Raw genomic sequence first — 6,838 nt, 5'->3', positions numbered from 1 at the left:
CTTGGCAACAGGTGGGGCAGGACCGAGTCAGAGATCGCATGGATAGGTGGTCGAGTTGATAGAGTGAGGCCTTGTTGTTTTAGAAGTCGAATATGTAATCGAACTTAGATCGTATTCGAACTTGTATTGTATTGCATTGAATAAGCTAGATTGAAGCATGTTCTATTAGTCTGAGATTGTATAACTTTAGAACTACTCTGTATTGGATTATTCATGGGTATTAACGTTTTGAGTTGCGTTGTAATGCATGATTTCGTTTTGAAAGGGTTGGAGTCGAGCCTCCTTGTTTTCTGTTGTTTCCTTGTTCTGCAGCAGGGGGCGCCCGGGCTGCAGTTTTTAGCCGCCCGGGTGCACACCCCTTCGAGCCAAACAGCAGGTTGCTGTTTTTGGAGGCACCCGGGCTGCAGTTTTTAGCCGCCCGGGCGCACCCCCCTTTTAAAAAAAAAAAAATTCTTGATTTTAGTCTTGGATCTTGTTTGCTTAATTGTTGTCTAATCCGAGATTAGTTGTTTAGAACCGAGGTATCACACTACGACCCCTGGACGCCTAGCCAGAGCTCCGCCGCCTGGCGGACACTGTCCACTATAAAAATACTATTTCCTACTTCAACTCTTAAGGAAAGAGTCCCGAAGACTTTAAAATAGAGCCATTATCAGGAGAGGAGAGGGAATTGGACATTCAAAATGAGAGCCTCAGACCCTTTTTTATAGGCCTGTGTTTGAACGGTCCGAACTGCGTTCGAAGGCTCCAAACCGGGCATGATTTCCACGAGTAGAGTGCATTTGACACCTCAATCTGGCGGTGAGTTTGGACGGTCCGAACAGGGTTCGGATGGTCCGAACTGCCACTTGTCCGAGCCACTTTTTACACCTGGACTCTGCTGAGTTCGGACGGTCCGTACTGGTTCGTAGGGCTCGAACTGGTCCGAGGCTCCAAATTGTTTTGGTCTTTTCGAACTCATTTTGGACCCCCCCGGACCTACCATACCATATTCGGACGTTCCGGATCTGATTTTCAACTTATTTTAACTAAATAAGGACTCCTTGAACTTGTTTTGACACTTTTAAAATTATATATCATTTTCTAACATGTTTAAAATCACTTAATCTTGTAAAATGGAACCGGGCTACTACATTCTCTCCCTACTTAAGATATTTTGTACTCAAACAATCTTAAGTATTGAATGCATTTAATACTGAATAAACATATTTTATTCAAAATGATTCATTTTACAAGATAAAATCTGAAAATAAAACAGTTCAAAATAGCTCTGGATAATCTGTATGCATACTATTCTCAAGTTCCCATGTGGCCTCTTCAGTGCCTCGCCGTTGCCACTAAACTAGAACAAGAGGAATGGTCTTGTTGTGTAACACCATATCCTTAAGCCCTATGATACGCAAAGGTCTCTCCACGTATGTCAAATCCGAGTCCAACTGTACCTCAGATAGCTGTAAGATATGAGACTCATCTGCCAGATACTGTTGCAACAGTGAAACATGGAACACGTCGTGGATACTAGACAAATACGGCGGTAAAGTGATGAAACTTAAAATTTGTAATTATTTATATGTTAAAAAGTGTGTTTTAAAATTTAAGTTTAATTAAAATTATGAAGTTGTATTATTTTAGTGTTATGTGTTTATATTTAAATGTTTTACTAAAATGTTGTATTTTACGGTTTACGCAGGTTTGGTAAAAATAAAATTACTCAAGCTACAGAGGTCATAATGGAGTAATCTCAAAACCTGTAGAATCAAAAAAGAGGCATCTTCAACTTTGTAGAAGACAAGAAATTCCAAAAACTTCATTAAGATGATCAAAATAATCAAACATCAAAATGGAGATAGATTTACTTTTACTATGACCAGCTTGGAGTAAAAATATCATAAGTATTTCATATGTTATCCAAAAGGGGTGAATGAGTTGTCCAAACACATCTACACAAAATATCCTACGTGTTCTATGTTGAAAAGAAAGGCTGAATCGGTGGTCTAAGGCATCAAACATGCCAATTAAAGTTGGGTCATGGTATTGACATTCAAGGAGACAAGCACCCACCAACTTTACTATTTCACATTTAATGAGCCTTGGACTCTTGCTCTCATTTGGCCTATAAATAGATGTGTTGTATAAGCTTTGTAGTGTGCAAGAGTGTAGAGAATTCTTCATTTGTAAAATAAATATTGTGTGTGTGAGAATAAAAGTTTGAGTGTGCAAGTTTCTCAAGTTCAAGTATGAAATTTCTTTTATCTTTATTCTTGAGTTTCATGTTCATGGAAAGCTAAATCTTTTTATGTCAAGGTGAAAAGGTTTCATTGTTGGTCAAGTAAGATTGTCTATATTTTGTATATTCTTTTCTTTCTATTTTTATTTTTACTAATTGATCTTTATTTGTAGGTATAATTTTGGATGATTTGTTGTTATCTATTTACATCAAATGCTTGGTACCTTGAATGTGGTTACCTTGATTTGTTGTCAAATATGATACAATAATTACTACAATAATTATATACTATAAATATATGTATCTATTTATAATAAAGTCATATATATTATTTAGACGATAGCGTGACACTGTCGGTTGTTCTAAATAATATATTGTGATTTGAACTAACATTTACTTTATCGCATCTAACTTTTACTTTATCGCAACTAACATTTATTTTTCCGCAACTAACATTTACTTTCTCGCATCTAACTTTTACTTTTCCGCAACTAACATTTACTTTATCGCATCTAACATAAAGTCATATATTTTATTTAGACGATAGCGTGGCTCTGCCGGTTGTTCTAAATAAAATATTGTGATTTGATCTAACATTTACTTTTATGTCAATTTATATTTATGCATTTATATATATTATGGGTACCATGTATTAAATATCGGTGGATATTAATATAGTGGGAACTATATTATATGATATACTTGTTTAAATATTTAATTGTTCTTTTTATGTTTATATTTATTCATCTATATATATATTATGGGTACCATGTATTAAATATCGGTTAATCTGATATTAATATAGTGGGAACTATATTATATGATATACTTGTTTAAATATTTCATTGTTCTTTTATGTTTATTTTTATTTTAGTTTCTTTTATTTAATTTTTATTAAGCAATCTTAAATAAACCAACAATGAACCTTTGAAACCTTGACAATTTTATAATTTGTGTATTTGAAGTTTTATAATAATATTTTCATCTATAATATATTATTGCTAAAATTAAACTTACAACATCCTCTCCGTGGATCGATCTCGTACTCACGAGTATATTACTTGCAGACAACCTACACTTGGGTGAATTACAATTTAAGTTGTAGCAAGTTTTTGGCGCCGTTGCCGGGGAGGTATAAATTAAGTTTAATTTTGTTATTATGTAAATAGTATGTTGTTTTTAATTGTATGATTGTTTGGAGTCGTAAACAAAGTGGTAGACTTGTTCGAGTAACTGAAAATATTTTAAACATGGACGATAATTCTAATAATCAAGATGATAATAATAATAATAATCATCATCAAGATTATGAACAACCAAGAACACTTAGGCACCATATGAATCCAATAAGAACTAGTACACCATCTTGTTTAGTTTTTCCTCCTGATGCATCTAATTTCAATTTTAAGCCACAAGTCATTCAACTTTTACCAAATTTTCATGGCTTAGATTCTGAAAATCCATATTTGCATTTAAGAGAATTTGAGGAGGTTTGCAACACTTATAATGATCAAAATTGTAGCATGGATACTGTTCGATTAAAGCTTTTCCCTTTTTCCTTAAAAGATAAAGCTAAAACATGGTTGCAAAATTTGAGATCAAGTTCAATAAGATCATGGGAAGAAATGCAACAACAATTTCTAAAAAAGTTTTTTCCTTCCCATAGAACAAACTCTTTTAAAAGACAAATTACAACTTTTTCTCAAAAACAAGGGGAAACATTTTATCAATGTTGGGATAGATATAAAGAGTTACTTAATACATGCCCACATCATGGTTTTGAAATATGGAGAATAGTTTCTCACTTTTATGAAGGTTTAATACCTAAAGATAGGCAAATGATAGAATTCATGTGTAATGGAACTTTTGAAGATAAAAACCCAAATGAAGCTATGGAATATTTGGAGTCATTAGCAGAAAATGCTCAAAATTGGGATAATATAGGCTCAATTGAACCACCAAGTAAAACCAATAATTCAACAAATGGGGGTGGTATTTATCATCTTAAAGATGATGTAGATGTTCAAGCTAAACTTGCATCTTTAGCAAGAAAAATCGAGTCATTAGAAATGAAAAAGAGTGATCAATTAAAAAGTGTTCATGAAATTGTTTGTCATATATGTGGCACACATGATCATCTTACAAAAAATTGTCCTACTTTGCCTTCATTTAAAGAATGTCTCCATGAACAAGCCAATTATGTTAACAATTTTAAAAAACCAACATTAGATCCTTTTTCACAAACATACAATCCTGGTTGGAGAAATCATCCCAATTTTAGTTGGAGGAACGATAATAATGCACAACCTTCACAACAACCTTTTCAAAATAACCAAAATCATCAAGGTTATGCTCCTTATATCCCACCTCCAAGAAAAAATTTTGAAGATGAAATTCATGCATACATTCAAAAGCAAGAGTCTATCAATATTCAAAACATTCAATCTATGAATGATTTGAAAGAAACTCTTGCAAAATTTGCATCTGCACTTAATATTCATGAAAAAGGAAAATTTCCATCTCAACCACAACCTAATCCTAAAAATCAAAATCAAGAAAAATTTGATCAAGTAAAATCTGTTATTACTCTTAGAAGTGGTAAAATAGTTAATGATCCATATAGTGATGAAAACAAAGATCAATTAAACTCAAAGAGTAAGGATTCAAATCCTGATACTTTTGAGAAAGATGATGCTTTGAGTCCTAAAAATAAGAAAATTGATGATAAAATAAATAAACATGTTCCTTTTCCTCATGCATTAGTAAATAATAAAAAACAAAAAAATGATTCTGATATTTATGAAGTTTTTAAACAAGTAAAAATAAATATTCCATTATTAGATGCTATTAAACAAGTTCCTTCTTATGCAAAGTTTTTAAAAGATTTATGTACTGTAAAAAGACAATTGCATGTAAAGAAGAAAGCATTCTTAACGGAGCAAGTAAGTTCTATTATTCAAAATAATTCTACTTTGAAATATAAAGATCCCGGTTGTCCAACAATTTCATGTATTATTGGAAAAAATAAAATTAAAAAAGCTTTGTTAGATTTGGGAGCAAGTGTGAATTTAATTCCTTATTCAGTTTATGAAAAGCTTAAGTTGGGAGATTTAAAACCTACATCTGTTACTCTTTTACTAGCCGATAGGTCAATCAAAATACCTAGAGGTATCGTAGAAGATGTGTTAGTTCAAGTCGATAAATTCATATATCCTGTGGATTTTATTGTCTTGGATACACAACCAATAGAAGTACATAACGAAATTCCAGTAATATTGGGACGTCCATTTCTAGCAACTTCAAATGCTTTAATTAATTGTCGAAATGGAATAATGAAATTGTCTTTTGGAAATATGACTTTAGAACTTAATGTGTTCAATTTATGTAAACAACCAAGTATTAATGAAGATGAAGATGATAATGCAATAGAAACAATTGTGGAAGAAAATATACACCAAGAAAACTTAAATCAACAATCTGAAGTTTGTTTAGTGGAAAGTTTTGATTCAAAAAATGTTTTTAAATCAAAGTTATTTGAAGAAATTAATGAACTTGAAGAAGTAAAAGAAAATGATCATCCAAAACTTGAATTAAAACCCTTGCCAATAGAACTAAAATATGCTTTTCTTGGTGAAAATCAAACATATCCTATTGTAATATCTTCTACTCTCTTACCAAAACAAGAAGAAGATGTAATAACACTACTTAAAAAACACAAAAATGCAATTGGATGGACTTTGCAAGATATAAAAGGTATAAATCCTTTAATCTGCACACATAGAATTCACTTGGAAGAAAATGCTAAAACATATCAACAACCACAAAGAAGATTAAATCCACACATGAAAGAAGTTGTTAAAAATGAAGTTTTAAAACTATTAGATGCCGGAATTATTTATCCAATCTCGGATAGTAAATGGGTAAGTCCAACACAAGTAGTACCAAAAAAATCAGGCATCACTGTTATAAAAAATGAAAAGGGAGAATTATTACAAGCTAGGATTCCATCTAGTTGGCGTATGTGCATTGATTATAGAAAATTAAATGATGCAACTAGAAAAGATCACTTTCCGTTACCATTTTTAGATCAAATTTTAGAGAAAGTGGCAGGTAATCCTTATTATTGTTTTCTTGATGGGTATTCGGGGTATTATCAAATACCAATATCATTAGAAGATCAAGAAAAAACTACTTTCACTTGTCCGTTCGGAACTTTTGCTTTTAAAAGAATGCCATTTGGTTTATGTAATGCCCCGGCTACTTTTCAAAGATGCATGCTAAGTATTTTTAGTGACATGATTGAAGAATTTGTGGAAGTTTTTATGGATGATATAACTGTTTTTGGAAACTCATTTGAAAACTGTCTTAAAAATTTGGAAGAAGTTTTAAAAAGATGTGAAGAAAAAAATCTTGTTTTAAATTGGGAAAAATGTCACTACATGGTTAAATCCGGAATTGTGTTAGGGCATGTCATATCTGAAAAAGGAATTGAAGTTGATAAAGCTAAGGTTGATGTTATTGCTAATCTACCATCACCAAACACGATCAAAGAAATTCGATCATTTTTGGGTCATGCGGGATTTTATAGAAGATTTATAAAAAATTTTAGCA

The 6,838-nt window shown here is 31.9% G+C and overlaps 1 non-coding gene across 1 annotated transcript; it reads right to left on the bottom strand.

Moving 5' to 3' along the window:
* Window positions 1-3,896: 3,896 nt before the first annotated feature.
* On the bottom strand, window positions 3,897-4,007 carry LOC140885784 (small nucleolar RNA R71). The gene has a single exon (XR_012151200.1). It is a non-coding gene; the product is annotated as a small nucleolar RNA R71 (small nucleolar RNA).
* Between the last annotated feature and the right edge of the window lie 2,831 nt (window positions 4,008-6,838).

This window comes from Henckelia pumila, chromosome 2, assembly GCF_033568475.1.
Source record: "Henckelia pumila isolate YLH828 chromosome 2, ASM3356847v2, whole genome shotgun sequence".
NCBI classification, from domain to species: domain Eukaryota; kingdom Viridiplantae; phylum Streptophyta; class Magnoliopsida; order Lamiales; family Gesneriaceae; genus Henckelia; species Henckelia pumila.
Note: the sequence above shows the minus strand (reverse complement) of the source record. Positions and strands in the feature narration are given on the sequence as shown.